The 19781-nt window shown below is 37.6% G+C and overlaps 1 long non-coding RNA gene across 1 annotated transcript; it reads right to left on the reverse strand.

Annotated features, from left to right (window-relative positions):
- Window positions 1-14416: 14416 nt before the first annotated feature.
- LOC113563735 lies at window positions 14417-17760 on the reverse strand. The gene is made up of 2 exons (XR_003407601.1): window positions 17496-17760; window positions 14417-14495 (listed from the first exon to the last, which is right to left on the reverse strand). It is a non-coding gene; the product is annotated as an uncharacterized LOC113563735 (long non-coding RNA).
- Between the last annotated feature and the right edge of the window lie 2021 nt (window positions 17761-19781).

A 19781-nucleotide genomic window follows, 5' to 3' on the forward strand; every position in this document is an offset into this window, starting at 1 on the left:
GTGGCATTGCTTTTCCTAAATGGCTTATAAGTGTGGGTGTGCCAAATGCGTTGGTAAGTGGTTTCAAAAGAGGTTTAACCAACAATTATGAAGGCTATCAGAGGTACCACGAAATAATCCTTAACCTTTTATTAAATTGATGTTTGTTTAGATAAATGTTGAATAAACATCGAAAATATTGCCATAAAAAGCATAGGCAAATAAGTTTATTTTGCTTAAAGAATTTAAAAGTTTGCAATGAGATTAAAAATCGCTTGCTCAACTTGATCATAATAAAAATGAAACAGCTTGTGAAATTTTATTTCCATATGAATCACTGAAAGTAAAAACCAGAAACTCCAATCCCATATAAGTTTATTAAGCCATAACAAATTCTTTCAACTCCCACACACTGAACCGAAATCGCCGAGCATCAATGCATTTATTTTTTGCAGGAAATGAAAGTCACTTTATGTACATACATATGTACAGCGAGCAGACCAACGATGTGAAATAATTTATTTAATGTGACATTATTTTTGCCACCAAATAAAGACAACGCAAACGGCGGCAATAACAATAACAATAATAAACCGCCGACATTTTCGGCCAGCTTCCATTTATATAACTCTGCGAACCCAGTCAATTGGTCGCCGTTGTAATGCTTAGACCCGATCCGATATACCCTGGCATTTTTCATGATCCGGCAAACGCAGGAAGAGATTTAGCCCCGGGCAGCGACCACATTTCAAGATCTCCGACTTAAAGACGGGCCAAGAAACAATAACAACCAGGGCAGTTCGCTGCTCCACTCATTTGGTTTTAATTTTGCGCTCGTAAATCGAAATGAAAACGAAACGAAATGGAGAGCTTTGGCCTGCGAGCGGCTGAAACCGGTTGAGTCGTGGCCAACAGAGCCAAGCCAGGCCAACAACTCAACTGCTGCCAACCCACTACAGTGGTGCTTCCCTAAAGCACACATCCAATTCTGTGTCAGTTTAAATTTTTCTAAAATATATTAAACTCTCTCTAAATAATTAACTAATGTGAGTTCCCTAAGAAGAGATTTTCCTTATATAGTTATATACAAATATAAAGGGTATCTCAGTTCCTGCACTTTTCAATCTATATAACATTTTAACACATATTTAGTGTATGTATTTTGCAATGATTTAATGACAGTTGTATAATAACAGAATGGTTGTTAAGTTTATATTTTTCGAACGCCCTTTTACGCTTTGCAACCATTATTTTAAGAGTTCAAATATGTCGTTCAGCACAGCGAAAATTTTAAAATATTATGAAACCACACACAGATAAGGAATAATAAAAAAAGGTAAAGTTTGTTCAGCGGTTCAATATTTTTTCAAGGGGTTTCTATCAAAGAAAACTTTACTGTGGAAAAAATCTATAAAGCCTGAACCAGCGACCGGAGATACAGATAAAGATCAACTTCAACGTTGTGGCAGACAGCCAGCAACAACAACAACAAAGGCAGCGGACACGTTTTGTGGCACAGCCGGTAAAACAAAAACAAAGCAAAAGTCTCAGCGGTACAAAAAATACAAAAAAAAAAGAGAAGGAAAAAGTAGAAGTAGACTGGCAGCAAAAACTGAAACCAGAAACCTGAAATTGTAACGCAATCAATGCGAAAAGGGGGCGGCGCCACGCCCCCATCGCCCAGTCGTGCTGAAAATGAAAATCAACACAGCTGGCCGTCTGCAGATACACAGAAAAAAAACGTGTACATAGTCATTAATAACGATATTAACTTAAAAAGCTGCCAATATTATTCAAAATGATCCTTTCATTTTTAAGCTGGCCCATAATTAATAACATTTTTTTTGCGTGCAGTGGCTCGAAAAAAAGGGGTGCCTACGAGTGGGGCTCATGGGCTTGGTGTTGGGGGTCAGTTGGGGCCAGCAGTCGGTTATAAGTTGCAGCGGTTTTTCGCTCATTTTATTCACCCATTTTTCTGTGGCGTTTTGTTTTTTTTTTGTTAGATTACCGCACGCAATCGGCGGATTACATTTTATTCACACTCCATGGCGGGGGGTGCGAAAAGTGTGAGGGGGAGTGTGAGGAGTGGCTGTGGAATCGGGATGCACATATCGACATGTCGGAAATTGTCAAAGCTCGAAAAGCGACACGTAATTTTCTGCAAAAACGCTGTTTTGCGCGCTTAACGAAGAGCACTTTTTTACGGAAAGTGGATGGAAGATTAAGTGAAGTTAAGCTTAATGTATCTCAAGGTAACTAGAAGACATACTAACAAATGTATCCATTTTTGTGTTTTAACTTAAACAAGCTTTAGGCTCAGCATTTTCATAAGCAATTTCAATTAAAACGTAATTCATGCAAGATACTATTTTTTAGCTGCATCTTTAATAACTTTATTATTAAGCCCTAAGGGCACTGCAATTAAAGATACATTCTTAGCGTTAGGCATTCCACCTTAATCGGTTTCATGGGAATTTGTTGACTATAATTTCAGCAAAGAACTCGTTAATAGACAGCAATTTTTCTCTATTGCAAAAGCCTTGAAATTTTAGAAATTTTCTTGCTTATAAATGCAGTTAATAAATCCAGTGCTTTTGGCTGTGCATTTTAAATTTTCCATTTTGCTCTTACTATAAATGCGTTACTTTCCATAGAATTTTAACATTTCAACATTATTTTATGACCTCATAAAAAATCAACTTCGCTGACCAAACTTCAAAAGCGAAAATTTCGTTGAAACACAATTTTCTCCCGCTTCAATTTGAAAAGCGCCCCTAAAAAAACAAAAAAAAAAAAACGTATTAAAAGCCAACAGAAAATGGGATTTGACATGGCGAAAGGAGCCACACCGAAAATATAAAAGCATTGCCCACTTTTGGAGCCTTTGTCTACGTGTTTTTCGAGTGCTCGTGTGTTTTTCACGCTACGCCGAGTTTTTTGGCAATTTTTCTCCAGCCCGGGCTGCTTTGTTTTGCTTTTTCGTTTGCCATTTACCAATTTCTTTGTTTATGGCCGCAACACGTGTTTTCATTTCAATACACACGCAATGGGGGCAGGGAAAACCGGTGGGTGGAAATGGGCAAGTTTTATGTCTATGTTAATGAAATGGTAATATACCTTTTGCCCGCTGGGGGACACTCTTCCCAGGCTCCACATAATTAAAACTAAAGCTACTAGGCAATTGCCACAGCTTTCCAACTGGCCAACCAACCAACCAACCAACCAGCCGAAGGTCGTTGACTGTTCACACTTGAAATTGTTTACAGATGCAAAAGGCGATCTTCCACTCGATCTTCAGCTCGTTCCCAAGTCCCCAAAAGCCTATCAAATGTTGATTACCACTGGGTAACATTATTCTCTTCCGCCGAAAAGAGCTAACTGGTCGGAAATTAAGTAAGCAAATAAAACTTGAGTGGAATCTACGATTGCGTTTGGAAAGGTTTTCTGTTCCCATAAGAAAACAGATCATACTGCATAGGAATTTGCAAAGTTGGATTCCTAAATGTAAGCAAGTTGCAAACCGTAAATTGCACTTCAGGATTCATAAAATTAGTTTTTTAATCTAGTCTTTATTGCAGCCTATAATTTATTAGGTTTTATCCCGTTACCAATTAGGAAAACCACCAACCTGTAGTGACCGGGTAATGCAGTCAAGTCAATTACGGCAAACTTTTCACTTTCACATGAAAAGCCTGAGCTCCGGACAACATAAACAAGTTATTCAGCAGCTATCCCAACACGAGGCTAAAATGATGTGGCAATTATGTGAAAGCGATACCCATTGTTGGTTGTGCACGTAAAATACTTTGGGATAAGCAGTTTAATTGGCTTAATCATAGCAGAGTGTGGGATGTGAATTGCATTATAGACGCATCGCTTCCTGAGTACCGAGTATAAGTAGCATTTAATATAAATAACATCATATTGGCCATTGCATTCCAGCACCTGCTGCAAAACATTCAAATTCTGCCAACTCTGAATTGGACCCGAACTAATTGCATTTACCATTTGCCATTGCCCATTGACATATTTTGGCCAGTTGTCAGTTGGCCATCGATTTCGGTCTCCTCGCGCCAATTTACAAGTTTGATTTTGGGCACTATTCATGCCGTTTTGCCAATGGGCCAAGTATGCAAAATAATGTATTTCGCACTCGTTGGCTGAGATGCCTGCAAGTCTCATAAATCCCAATCCGTTCAAGCGAAACAAATCAGATACAATCCGTAGAAAAGGAATACAAAATCACAGTCCACCGATGCCAAGTAAGGCGTTCAGTCTGTGCCTGATTTTGCTATAGACCAAGTTCTTTGTTTTCGTTATTCTCGTTTTTTTTTTCTTCCTCCATTTTTCAAGCGTGTGGTTCGATTCGAAGGGAAACTGAAAACTGGTTTTCACTGCTCCACTCTTTCTGCATTTTTCGATTTAACAGATCAGGGAAGGGGCGGCGATTTGCTAAGCAGATATCTTCTATTTTTAAGCTCTTTGGTTTCTGAATCTGACACAGTTGAGTGGCGGCGATTGCATAATGGCCGAAAAGAAGATTTCAATTATGATTAGGCCATGGTTAAGTGACTCGATTGATTTCCCACGGAGCAGCAAAAAAGATTCGATTTTATGGCAAGTTCTTGATTATTCTCCGGTTTTGATGGATGTTCCAAGTGTCTTTTGATTGGCTTTCTATCATTTGTTACAGTCAACTTAATTATCTAACACTAGAGAATATTGTTAAGTTAAAGCTTAATTGTGGTGTCCATTTGACAAATTTCCATAAGTTAATTGGATTTCGAATGAGTAATATATATTTTTAATTCCTGTTATTTTATTTTAGCACTATTTTAAAGGGGAAGGGGTATCTATACCGAAAATTTCCCACGAAAATTTTCAAAGTCAACCCGATTGAATTTACATAAAAACCCTGAAGAAAAAGCTTTGCCCAATAAGATATACATCTTCTTGCTGATAAGCAGACATCTCTGCACGTATTATTTTTCATAAACTGATGCCGGAAACTTGAAAAAAAATAAATAAAAACACAGCGCGAAAAAACACTCGCAGAAGCCCCGGGTTTTGTCACTTATTTATGCATCCGGTCGCCAGAGGAATCCACATATATACAAGAAATACAAAAAAAGATAACCAGATGATGTATACCGGGTATGACATGATAATATGGCTGAGCTGTGATTTTCTCAGCATGAGCTGCACAAAAAGTTTCGCGGGAATGTCAAAGTTAAAGTGAATATTACAAAAATATTATTGCTCGACGAAAAAAGTTTTGCAGGAATTTTATTAGCACTGCGTATGACGAATATTTGCACATTTTATGTCATATCCAAGGATATCTGTGCTGCACAACTTTTTTGCATCGAAGGTAATAGATACTTTTAGCATGCGAATCGTTTCATGTTATCCAAGCAACTCCATCTAGTCATGTCGATTAAAACATTTTCCTGGTACTTTTCTAAGTACTTCCCCGACATAATTATCTGAGAATTCTCCCACAAAGACAGTCATCAACCGCAAAAAGGTGGAAAGCAAACGGAACATTTTCCAACTGTCATGCAAATCGGCACGACAAGCAGGCGGGCAAAAGTTGATCTATCCCACAGATACATTCCCATACTGGCTTACAGGATCTGGCATTTCTGTGGTGCTTTTGGGTATTGCATGTTTCACAATTTTACGGCTGTTTAGATACTCAAATTGTGCAAAAATGCTGCACAATGGCAAGTGGCTGACTTTCCGTTTTGGTCTCTGGTCTGCATATTTGTTTGCCCAAGCGAAATTGAGTTCGTCTTTGATAGTTCTAATGGTATGAGAATGGACACCATCCTCGTTTGGGTTCGTGATATTTGATTACAAATTATCTATGAAATGGAGGAAAAATACTGCTCAATTCTTTGCTGGTTGGTTGGCTCGAGTTCATTGCATTTGACATGCCAGCCGACTTATTTGTGTGGCCAAAAAATAATAATAGGAGGTCAACTTTTGGTTTGGTAACTTCGAACTAAAATGTCTGAATTGTATTTTATTCTCTTGATTGATTTTATGTTTTGGCTAGAGTAAGCCAAAATAAAATTAAATTATTGACAGATAAATTGGGATCAAAATAAATAACAGTTCCATGTAAAGAGTGCTAGTCGCATTTAGTATGCAATTTACCAAGCATAAAACACTTGCAGTACTTAAAATACATATATACCACTTAAAATTTGCATCTTGAACTGCGTCGAAGATAAATGCAAACCTTTTCCATCTTGATCCATTTTCAGCAAACATTTTTCATCCCACGCCAATGGCGATTCCCAAATCCAAACCCAAAGCAAACTGAATTGAGATTTATCATCATCAAAATAATTGCACACAGGCGGCGAGCATCAAAGAGTAGAAAAAAAGATTTTAGGGCGCTGCAGCCTTCAGACGATAGGTGTACGAGTATAGAGAAAAAAGGTTATTTACGAAAACTATATACGTTCATGACAAAATAAATTGCCATAAAATTTGTGGCTATTGCAAAAACATTTTGCACAGCTTTTAGTACGATCAACGCGAAAGCCAAAACAGAGATCCAAACAAAATGAACGCGAATTATATACATAGTATTTCAGAAGGTGTAGGTGACAAATCGCATTGGCACCAATACACTGTATAGAAATGGAAAACTATGCTTGCCAAAAGCAACAAAATTTGAAATTTAAATACGCATCATAAATAATGTTCAGCGATCGATAAAAGGGGGCGAACTAAATAGAATAGAAATCTAGTCATTTCTCGTGACGACCGCAAAACGCTGCCATATCTTACATGACACAAACAAAACAAAAAGGAATACAAATTAAAACCCCAAGAACCGGTCTTGAAAATTGAGCTATTTAAAATGTAATTATAGGTTTTCTCCTTCGCCTCTAGAATCGAATCCCAATGCAGTTCGAGTGCGCACACAAACGGGGTCAAAGTATTGCTGCAAATGCCTAACGAAGCACACCCAGATGCCATAATAATGCCCCCATACCATACCAGCCAGTTGCCTCCACAGACGTCTCAGAAATGCCAATCAATTGATTTCATTGTCTTCAATTTATAACCTATCGATAATATAAATTCCTTCAGTCAGCCAGAAAGCACTAGCAGCAGCAGCAGCAGCCGCCGTCGAACCCGTTGCGACTTATGATAAATTTATATATCCATTTTTCCACATGTACTCGTTTGTATATACAAGTATATACCAATATGGGTACGTATCTGGGCAATATGCATATATAAACTTGAAATATATCTGTGCGCACTAATGTAACTGATAGATACGCATGCCAATAATCAGATACTGTCACAGCACATACATCAAACTCAGATATACTCGGTCATATCTATACGATAGCAAGCATGGTATATGGTGTGTGTATATGGTGTGTGCTCTTGACATTAATTATTTGGAATTGTTTTGTCACAGTTATGTGAATGGGTAGCAGGAAGTGGGGTAGCCACTGTTCCGTGGGGAAAAGTCTTTGATACTTTAGTTGTGAACAAACAAATAGCTAGTGAATAATATTTTCCTACGAGGAATAAACTAGGTAATTACGGCATAAATGCCTTAATTAGGACTACTTCACAGCGCGCGAATAAGAAACATTTTCTATTCAAGAGGATAAACTTGTTACAGCCCCGAGAAAACTTCATCCAAACTTGAGTTTTATCAGACAGATTTTTATGGCCGTTGCCTGGCTACTGGCAGCTAATTTTAAGTAATTGTTAGCCGTAACCTCTAACCAGGCTAACAAAAAGCCAAGATCCAGCAGCTGGGGGAAAGCACACGCCCCCACAAGAAAGAGAGCGCTCGGTCGCACTTTAATTGGCATATCAGGCCATGGGTAGCAAACAATTTTGTACTTTTTATAACCATTTTGTTAGGCCAACTTGCGGCCAGGCCAAGTCAGCCAGGCCAGCCAGCCCATCCAGTCGGCCCAGTCAGGCATTCAGCTTTCTTGGAGCACAACAATGAACTCCCCGAGCGAAAAATTTACAACAATTGTAGTTGGAGAGGTTAATGAACTAAATGCGCAATGGGCCAAACTTATTTACCAGCCAAACGGGCCACTACCAACTCGTCCAAAAATACAAAAGACCACGGAAAAAAATACTTCTAATGAGACTCATTATCCGTTTCTTGAGAGTTTTATGCGGGGTGATATAGCCAGAAGATTGATAGAAAATCGGGGAGTAGCGGAAGAAATGATGGCTTTATTTAATTTGGCTACACAATTCAATTCGCTCATTTATTTCTGTTCTCTGCAGCATTCTCAATTGACGCATTAATGGGAAAGTTGTATTGTAAGCTGGATAAAAACTGCGGCGATTTCACAGCCTCTTTGCCACAAATCAACATTATTAATTGTCACACACGCCGAGTGTGAAAAGAAATTTACAACATAAACAAAAATATTTCATACATAAAAATTCTTGTTCAATTTGTTTTGGGCACATGCAGTAATAAAAACAAAAATTGCAAATATCTTGTCGCTAAATTTCGTTTTACAAATGCCTCACAAAAACATTTAACAAATTGACAGCGACAAGCGGTCCCAAAAATGTTTTAAGATTGACCCAGTTGGAAACGAAATTATATCTTTCAGATGGCGATTGGAAAAGGAAATTGATTCTAATTGATTATGAATATGTAGGACAAGTCTTTGAGTTTAATTGCAATATGTTCTACTTTTTGCACTAATTAATGCAAGGTGAAATTAGGTGCGTCATGCTATTTGATCTAAGGGATTGCAAATGTCTCTGGGAATCTTTGATATTAATCAATCTATTTTTGCAGAATGCGATTCAAAAGAAATCAGTTCGGTTTCCCTTTGCATTGCTGCACTTTTATGGCTGGGAAGAGCATTTCGCTTAATGTCATATTTATAACCTCACTTGATGAAAATTCATTTCGGTTTCACTTGGTGCCGCCGTTCTTCGCTCGGTGCTAAAAATCTTGAGAATGTCATGCTCGGAATTTTCTGCAATGTTCCATTTCAAAGGGAAAGGCGCCCTTCGTTTGTGCATAATTTAATGCGGCCCTGCACTTGAGAAAATGCAATTTTCCCCCATTCGTATGGCAAATAACAAGCGAATGTGTTTTTCTCCGCATATATGTGTGCACATATGTACATATATTTATCCATATGCATCTAGCAGTTGCACAATTCGTTGCTACTCAAAGACTTCACCCCGCACCTCAGTTACATTAATAATTTTAATATTTTGCTATTTTAAAGTTAATCAGTCAAGTGAAAAAATCGCTCTTGTGGACATTTCAGTTTTGAAATCATCACTAGATTTCATACAAACTCGAAGTGAAAACTGGGTGGTGATTCGCTGTAAAACGTAGGGAATGGAACTGCATGGCCAAGTATATATCTGTACGCATTTGTACATAAACTGACTGCGTCTTGTACATGAAATAAATTTACATATAAGACTCTTGACGTTGAATATGTACTTGTATGAAAGAAATTGAGTGAGGACTTGGACTTGCATAAGTTGAGAAATATATGTGAGTTTACTGGGGGAAATTTGTGAAGAAGTAAACACAACAAAATAAACAAATGTCCAGGCACCTAATGATATCATTCCACATAACGGTTGAGTAAAATCAAAATGTAGTTATAGGTAAACATGCAAAAGTAAAGACTTATTGGAAAATAAAAGTTGGGAAAGAAAATTCATCAACTGCGTAGAAGAAACTCGGTCATCAAATCACATGCAACTCATTAGACATTAAAATGTTGATAACAAAAACAAATAATCTACCCAAATTCAAATTGAAAACATACCGAAAACACACACTATCTGCCATGTATTCGAATCTCTAATCTTGGGCAAAATATTTACGCTGCATTCGTTTCGAGTGGCTACAACTTTCAAGTTGTGCGTTGATGGCTTTTCAATTAAAGTGCAAAAACACACGCAGTTTGAACCCGAGATCATTTCCCATCCTTTGGCGTGCAATTCGTGCAAATAATTGAAACACGCCCACATCGTGGAAAAACGAGATATCGAGGGGTTGCGAACATACTCAAAAGTTGCCGACTTCATAGAGGAAAATTCCACGCCGGCAGCTTGACAGTAAAAGCAAACTAGACAACTTTTACAATTTTATCTGCTGCGAGAGGGAAAAAACACAATCTAGATAAAATCATGTGTGCATTCATTCATTCAGCACTATTCATCCACAATTTTAAGTGGAATGCGAGCTGCAAGCAAATGCTTTCCACACATATCATGTTGCATGCATGCAACGCAATCAAAAGCAAATTTATCTAGGAATTTTTCACATTCGGCATCACTTCAATAATGAGTCAAGTGACTTGAAGCACTTCCCCCAATCAGAGGATTTGTAATAAATGTATCTAAAATATTCAGCAAAAAATTATTTATATACTCGTAACCATTGTATCTGCAACCTAAATCGAATATATACGAGTATGGCTTCGAAGTCAAGGAACTTTAAGCCGCTTTTTACCCGCACTTTTTTTTTGCCGTCTATGTTTTCTTATTTTCATTTCGGCTTGTCATGGCCAATCTAAATGAGAGATGAGTTGTCCATTTGTACATTTTCTGGCTGGTCAATTTGTTGCGGCCATTCAAAAGGCGAACATGTGAGAACAATTGAATCGAGACTTACAGTTATAACTGCCAACGCAGTGCGTGTGGGTAGATAAATTACGATGACCGGATAATGAGTTTGTTGGATACGTTCGTAGAAACCCAGAAAAGATAGGAAATTAGCACACAAACTTGGTTTGGCAAACGGACAAAATGCGGTGAAACTCATAAAAAATGTATAACATAGAGATTGTTTCATTTTAAAAGCAATATTTCAGACATAAGATACATAGATACAAACTGCAAAGTGTGTTCCTGTCCCTTTATAAATCATTTGTAAATCAGATTAAACAACAAATTATTTCCCAAGGCCGGTAAAAAGACGAGTAATATCCAAAAGAAACCCCGAAGAGCCGCCCGATTGGAAAATTCCCGGCCAAAGAAACCCGCCAGATGTAATCAGCTTAAGTAAGTACCCAAAACGGGAGCGCTTCGGATACGCAGTTAAATAATCTGAGATGTGGGTGGTTGGTGCCACTATCGTCAGTGGTGCTCGGTGGTGCGGTGGTGCTACCTTAATAAGAACAGCCGTTGTAGCTGTCAGTCAAACGCCCCGGCGCAAATCTCTCGGCGAAGTCTTATGAATAATCACTTGGCGGCAGTGTAAAAACTTGGCAAAAGTGCGAGCGTACCAAATAAAACGAAACCAAAAAGAAAAATGTATTTCAAATGCGCAAAACTAAAAAAAAAAAACCCAAGTATAAGACCATGAGGAAAAGTGTCTTTCAGGCAACATCTTAATAATGCTGGGAAATCGAGGGAAGAAAGCGTGAAAGGGTTGTGGCAAGAGGGGCAGAAAATCAGAAAATACTGCTCACATGTCTGCCCCAAAAGATTGGCATTTTTTATGTCTAATTCATGTGGCATTTCATTTTTACACGACGGAAAAAAGTGTGGCATTAAATTGTGATACCTCAAGCCGGGCACTTAACTAATTCTATCGAGTAGGAAGGAAGGTCACATTGCCGACCACGTATGCCAGCTTACTTCGAGATAAAGATACAAATTACAAGGGGGATTTCGAGGGGATTGCCTCGATTAATATGCAAGCAGTGCAGCGAATAAAATATATATAATTGCTGTCTGATTCTTATTTACCGGACTGTCTGCTGCATAAAAAGCGAATGAAATGATCGACCTGGGGCTTGACTAATTACGGCGGAACTTGAGCGTGGCTTAACTTCAATGTCAACGACAGTGACAGTGACAGTGATTTAACCAAAAAGAATTAAATAGAGGTTAAAATTTAATATATATTCGATATTGAAGTGTAGAGCCCACTGTGAGACGCTTAGATGTCTATAATTCACAGCCATTTGCAACGCAAACTGTGCGTAAGAAGCCAAAAATAATTAAGTTAACAATTTGGCTAATTACGCCTGCACTAAATGCAGTTAAAACAATGCACAATTAAGCCGCCAGAACGAGAAGACGAGAGCCAAGAATTTGTGCATTTTTCAATGCCTCATATTACAGTGGGCCCCCAAATACGAGGAAATCAATTTGCCTGCTCAGGGAAAATGAGCGGAGCATCTCGAGTTCTAGTTTTCCCGGGTACGCTGTCATTTGTTTTTCCTGTCAGTGTGTCAAATCGAAAATGTGGCGACGATGTCTGTTTATTTAGCACGTTCTTTGGCTTCCCGTTCTCGCTTCCCTCAGATTTCATCTGGTGCAAGTTCAGTCAGGCAGCCAAGTTCCTCTTCCATTATTTTTTTTAGCCACATATTCTTTTTTTCCTTTTGCCACCAGTATTTATAAACGAAACTTGCCTTTCTTGTCATTTATTACTGTCACTTTAAATCCAATCAACGCTTTGTCTATGCTCTCTGACCATCGATGAGCGATTTTCGCTGGGGTTTTTGTTTTTCTTACGATGTTGGCCTCTAGTTGTTGTTCTCTGTCAAGTGTCATGAGGATAATTTTAAATTTCATAATCTATTTTGGCATTGCTGGCTGATGAAAATGGGTACACAATTGTTCTTTCAAGTAATTCAATATGGAAGAGTATTGCATAAGTTATAATATCGAGAAAATGTACCAGCACAACACTTAAAGAATGCCAGAATAAATAGTTTCCCAAAGCGAAAGACAAAAATGAACACACGCCTAGAAAAGTAATTAATAAGAAAATTATAAATAAAATGCTAATTGAAGAGCAAACACTGTGGAAGCGAATAATAATAACTTAAAACTCTTGATTGCCTGGCGCCAGACGATCGTTTTTTAATATCGAAAGTATAGCAAGTTCCCAATGACGACGAACTTGAATGTTGGCTTTAATTTTTCGCCAGAAAAATTTGCTTTTCGCAGAAAGGCTCCCTTCAAAAGTGTTTACTCTCACTTTTGTGCCACGAAATGGTTCATTAAAAACGTCACTCTGGGCAAAAACAGGGCATTAATAAAAGCGCTCAAGCCTGCAATCATTTATTACCGGGCTCAGGAAAATTACGAAAAAATACAAATTTACAAAACTTGACAATGACTCATAATGGGAAAATATTGCGGACATTCTGGAGTGGAATGCAATTCATTAATTTTAATTCATTTGTAGAGGGCTTGGAAGTAAGGACAACAAGTTCCCATAACGAGCATAGGCTTTATAATTGTAATTGCATAATTTTCTTAAGGTTTTTTAAAACCATCCTAAAATAGTGACTTTGCTTACTGTAATAAGTTGGAAATCCCCTGAAAATTACGGACTTCAAAATGAATATATACCATCAGACGTAACGCCCTCAATCTCATATAATAAATGAATGCAATTTACGAGCAGCAACTTAGTGAAATTATAGGTTGGAAAATGTTGTCTCAAACGGCGGCTGAGTGCCTGATGAAAAATTTAAAAACAAGCAAAGAGCAAAACAATTTTCATAAATATGCCACTGAGGCAAAAGTTGAAGAAAAGCTGGTCGACAAAAAAACACACAGAGAGTAAAAACCTCAAAGCGCATTAACGCCTTTAATGGCCTTGAGACGCGCAGAGTTCTTTCTTTTCAGCTGCACGTAGAAGAAATAGTAGTAGATACTATGATTTTCACGTTTTTTTGGAACTAAACATATTCCAACAAAGCAGACCTTTTACCTCGTGCACCATTTCACATATTTGTGGAATTAATCTGGGTTCTTAAATGATCTAAAATCCCTATTAATCCCTATTGTTGCGCCTAAAAGTATTCATTAAAACTCTAGTTATCTCGAAACGCATCTTGCAGGCTCAACGGGCTTTGCATATGTATAGTACGTATATATATGCAAGGATTTTTCTGATACCCCCAATAGCACATAATCTCTTATCTAAGATGAGAGAAGTGTTACTCTGCCAAATTAGTTTTCACTGTATTATATCTCGGGCTTTGCCGTCGTGGAAAGTGGAAAACTCACCTTAGATTTGGGACAGCCGCCGCTGCTGCCGCCGCCGCCTGGAGAGGCGGGGGCACGTTGTACGGAAAGGGCAACTTGGCCGCAACCGCCGGATTCTCGAACAGCATTCTCGCACTGTTTTGGGGGTGGTGCTGCGCCTGGTGGTGCTGAGTGTGGAGGTGGGTGGTGGTGCTGCCGCCGGGGGGGTTGATGGTGGTGTTGTTGTTGGTGTTTATGTTGAGAGCCGAGTTTCCAAAGCAGTAAATTTTGCTGGTTTTTCGCTTATACCAAAACACACGCTGAGAAAATCACTTTAGCTCGCACCAAATACTTTGTTTTTTTCTCGGTTTTCTTGATATTTTTCTTTGCACTTCTCTGTTGGCTTTTTGCAACAATTTTGTTAAAATATTTTGTATTTTATAACCGCACTGATTTATTTTTGTTTTTCTTAGGTGATACTCATTTTTATAACACCAATATTAGCTGGCAAGGTTTTAGATTTTCTAGAAAAAAAAATTAAGTATGAATAGACTTTTGTTATAGCATTTGAGATGTTTTTTGTATTTACATTGAGTTACTATTTACTACAAATTAATTATATTATTTTATTAGTCATGCAATATTTTTATATTTAGTGATTCATTAAACTCAAGTTATTTATTTTCTTAAATTATTTGAATGTACTAATGCATGTTAAGATACAAAGTGTGTGTTTTCATTATTATTTGTAGCACTATTGGAAGCGCTTTTCCATTTCCCATAACATTGATTTTCATTATTACAGCATTATTCTCATCGGTTTTATGATTTTTTTGGTTTCTCGGTTTTCTTGGGCATTTTCTTTGTTTTTGGTTTTACGCTTTTACTTTCGCTGTTTGGCATTCGCTTTTGCCTTTTGCTTCTCGCCTTTCAATGCTGAATTCTGAATTCTCTTTTGCCATTGCCGGCTTGTCGACACATACACACACGCCACTGCATACACACACACACAAACACGTGCGTGCCGGTCTTAAAATGGTGATAAAATATTGTTGTTTTTGCCGTTGCGGTTTGATAATATTTCACACACGGCTTTTAATTAAAAGCATTTGAGTCTTGGACCGTTTGCATAGTTTTTGTATAGTTCGCTGCCGGTTTTCGTATTCATTTTTCATAAATTAAATCGATTTGCTTGAACAAAAACACATGCAAACGCATACACATAAACATAAATTCATGGCATAAAAACAAATTTCTGCGACGTCATTGAATTCGCCGCAAAAGAATATGCGAATATGTGAAAAAGAAATATAAACCAAAGAAGCGTCCCTCGACAAAAGAAACAAAAATGTCTTCGAGTTGAGTCACTTACACACACACACACCACGCACTAGTACGTAATACACACACTCACACACATAGGTTGGTGCAAATAAACGACGCGTGACGAGAATTACACGGGAAACACTCGCAAAAATCCACGAAATTCGACAATCCGTCCGCCTCGAGCAAGGAATTTTTTTTAACTAACGGAGCGGCTGAAGGAGCGGCTGCCAACTGTTTAAGGCGAGCTCAGCGAATTTCGGCGAACTGCGCTGAAGCTCTCCCGCTCTCTGACGCTCTCTTGCTCTCGCTCTCGCTCTCGCTCTGGGCTTTGAAACTCTCTTTGCAGGATTTGAATAGTGAGCAGAAAAAGGAGCAACAAAAAAAGCTTGGATGCAACATGCGGCTGAGTCAGTTAATGACGTACCAACCTCTTTTCTCCCCCTTTTGTGCGTCTTTTATAACGTCTCTCCCCTTCGCCATGCTGGTACTACCCCCATAATCATTTCCGATGTGCAGTTCCATGCAGTTTCCCCAGACAATAGGCCTACAATATAGCCATATAGTCGCATATAGTCAGCAGACTGAGTCGCCGAACGAGCGTCTTTATAGCCCGCTTTGTTCTCCCCCGCCCCAGTTTACAGTGAGCTCTGGAATAGTGGAACACCATCAAGGATAACTACATTATCTATCCCTTATATACAGAATTCTGATCTAAGGCATTGTGTAGGTTTTTATAAAATACGTATTCTAATAAAGAACAAATAATAAGCTGAAATAACAGATTTAAGAGATTACAGTAAGTAAGGTTCTTACAAAATAACTAAATTCAGTATCTCATAGCAATTGTTATTTACAGATTCTAACTCACTGACATAATTTTGAAGTTAAAAGTACAGAAACAATCTGCTTTATATGTTGAAAAAAAATTATTGACTTTATGACTGATTTGTGAGCTGTCGTTTCGAACAGTTTGCACTTTATTGTATTGGGAAAATCCTAAAATATATTTGTGGGTTATGAAATTGGAGCACTGACTGTACTTGACTTTCTGTGTTGATCTTACTTTGTTTGCTCAGCTCGTATTTCTTTTAAAGCTCAGCTTGCAGCTGACGCATTTTGTTGATTTTGATTGCTTAAAGCTGAGAAACAAAGAGTAATTGTTTAATTCAGTTGAAGGGAAGGATTGCCAGCTATTTCGCTTTGATTTATGTGATATTTACAAATCAAATTTATTTCGGTTGCAAAGTGTGCAGTAATCTTATCTGTTGCTGAAGCCTAATTAATTTCATTGTACCATATTCCATGGCTTTTTGAAACGCAAACGGGGTTTTAAATGTTTTCATTTCTGGTGGGGAATGTCCGCCGATAATATTCAACTACCCACATCGTCTGTTTCCTAGAACAATTTCTGATTTTCTTACATTTCTTATCGTACACAACTAGTTGAGAAATTCACCGAAACGCTAGTCACCGAAAACAACCACAGAAAACATTAACCGCAGCTTGTTGTTTGATAATGGCTTTTCCGCTTTAAATATTGAAAGTTGTTCTGTTATGCGTTTTTTCTTTTTTTTTTTGTGATTGCAAGGTTTCACATGTGCACAAATGTCCACCAAGCTCGTATCGAATTGAATTTTAATTTAATTTATTATTTATTTTATTTTATTCCTGTTGAATTGAATATTGTATCAATTTATTAGCAAAGCACTTATTTAATTACACATGTTTTATTTAGTCGATTTACTGGGCTTTTTATCTTGAGCTGAGAGTTCATTGTTTCATATTATTTACTTGTATATACACACATATCTTGAACTCGTGCTTTGTCTGGATTAATCATAGCAAGTTAAATTGCTTTATGTTTTTGGATTCATTAGTTAAACATAACATTAGTTAATAAGCCAAGAATGTTGATATAAGATTTAATGATAAATTTGGTTATAATCTTAATAGCCATGAAATACATATTTTATTTAGCCGCTCAAGTCATTGAGATAAATAAAGCTTGATTTGTTTTGCATGCATCTGTAGAAAGATTTCGAATCGTATTTTTAATTAATTTGCATGCACTCGCATCCGTTTTACGGATGCGGTTTGTTCATTTAGCTTAACAATTTAACACGTAATTTAATTCAGTCATGCAACATCCCAGAAACAGACTTTCTTATTATTTTCTAGAAGCGACAAATAGGAATTACTTTTAATGCGCGGCAAACAAAATTCGAGCTTTGTTTGTTTGTTTATTTTCCATTAGCCCACTTCTCGGTTTCGATTTCGATTTTGGGCCCAGTCCAGAATCAAGTTAAGACCTGGCTTTATCTGCATGCACAAACGGAAATCAACGACAAAAACGACGACGACACGATGACAACGAATCCACGAATCGCTCCGCTTCGAATCAACTGGCTGTTGTAACGGTCGCAGGCAAACTGAATCCGAAAGACATGCCTGAACCGAACCGAAAGATACAGATACAAATACAAGCGGCCCCCGCGAAAAAGTTCTCTCGCCGCCTCTTGCTTTTTATACCTCTTCATCTCTTTGTCGCTCTACCTCTCTTGGTTGTTTGACGTTTGCGGCAAGCATAATAAAATAAAACAAGTCGACGGTTTTCCAACTTGAGGATACCCGGTTCTTAGATAAAATAAGTTTCAGATAGATTAGGCTCACTTCACAATAATGCATATTGTTATATTATTAGTGTTATGTTTTTTTATAACATACCATTATTATATACTATATTTATACTATTATATACCATTATATTGTACTATTATTATTAGTTTTAAGTCAAAGGCAAATTCTTGACTCGACAGCTTATGAATCTCGTCTACGCACTAAATGCTAAAAAATGATTTTTCTTAATACCTTTCCTAAGTTTACTTTTAAATGTTTTGTACTTAACAGCACGACATATACAATATACTCTGGAAAATTCCGAAGTACAGGGTAATTCGAGAGGAGAGCGGAATCGTTCTCTCTATCTCTCTCTTGCGATGCGATGGCAACAACCACCCACAACATAAACGGTTTCCTCACCCCACCACACCTCCAGCCCAGCAACAAAAACAAACCTAAACTTGTTGGCTCTCCCAAAACTGAGAGAGCGTTGTTGTTTTGCGGCGAAGTCGCTCAAAAAACGCCATTTGGAGACAGCAACAACTTTTGGGGCTCATACTGCTGACCCGTTCGCACTCGAGCGCTCTCTTACTTCCGGTCTCGTATGCTGCGACGTAGTGTTGTTGCTGTTGCTTTTTGCTGTGGGGAAATGGAAATGAGCATCATTCGGTATTTACTTGGTATTTTTCGGTACTTTAAAAAAGTTTTACAAGAGCAATTAAATATTATATTTAATATAATTAAGGGCAAACTTTAATCTAAAACGTTAATTAAATTATAATTAAGCATATACACAATTGATTGTAATATTTTAATTTGTATTTAACAGCTACTTTATTATTAATTTTAATTTATGCAATTTGTACATAATTATTAGTTTATACATAAAAGATCAACACTGACTTAATCCCAGTTTGTACCCTATTTAATGGCATTTTTGTCGCCTGTTGCACCCACAGCCATTACCAATTACCAGCACGCCTCCGCAAAGTTCAAAATTTACACAAATTAATTTTTTTTTTTGTTTTTGCAAAATTGCAGACTGGCGCTCCCAAATCTAAAGAAAAAAAATCCAAAACAATAACTTGAGCGGCTTATTAGACGGCCTAAAAACATCAAAGGCCTACCCATTCCTAAGCAATATTTCATGTAATTTGCTCGCTTTTTATTTTCTTTATAATTCACAACAAAACGCGCAACAAGCGCAACGAGTTTTCTGCAATCGAGCAGCTGACGGCGAAAAGAGTTTTTTTGCTGTAATATATTTTCCCTTATTTTGTTTGGTCCATTTTTTCATGTTGGTTCCTTTTTTGTCGGGACACAAGAAACTTGTTTGCAGAGCTTCGGGCGATAAAGAAGGAGAAATATATAACAATAGCAACAGCAACAGTGACTGAGGCAGACAGGTCAAAGGAGCAGCCCCCCTCCGTCCGCATCTCAGCCGCCCACCGCCTGCCACGCCCCCGCAGAAGCAGCAATAAATTCTACCAGAAAGCGTCTTCGATTAGTTCGGAAATGGCGAGAGAAGTGACTGAAACGAATAAAAAGAAAATGGTCTAAGAAAAAGTCGTCATTATATTGCCAAAATAAAAGATACCTATTATTTCTTAATACAGACTAAACTAATCTAAAAAAAATCGTTGAAATCTTTATAATTTTTATTCAATACCATACATCTTTGATTGTTGACACTAAGCAACTTTCGCATAACTAAATTTGATTTGATTAGAAACGTACGCACTACCCTGAGATACATCCAAGAATACAGGGTATCAACAGGACAAAATCAGTGACCGAAGCATCGTTGGCAATATCTAGTCTGCAACTGATGTTCCCGGAGTTTATTACCGCTCAAAGGTGGGAAT

This window comes from Drosophila erecta, unplaced genomic scaffold (genome assembly GCF_003286155.1).
Source record: "Drosophila erecta strain 14021-0224.00,06,07 unplaced genomic scaffold, DereRS2 tig00000000-arrow-pilon, whole genome shotgun sequence".
Taxonomy (NCBI): Eukaryota; Metazoa; Arthropoda; class Insecta; order Diptera; family Drosophilidae; genus Drosophila; species Drosophila erecta.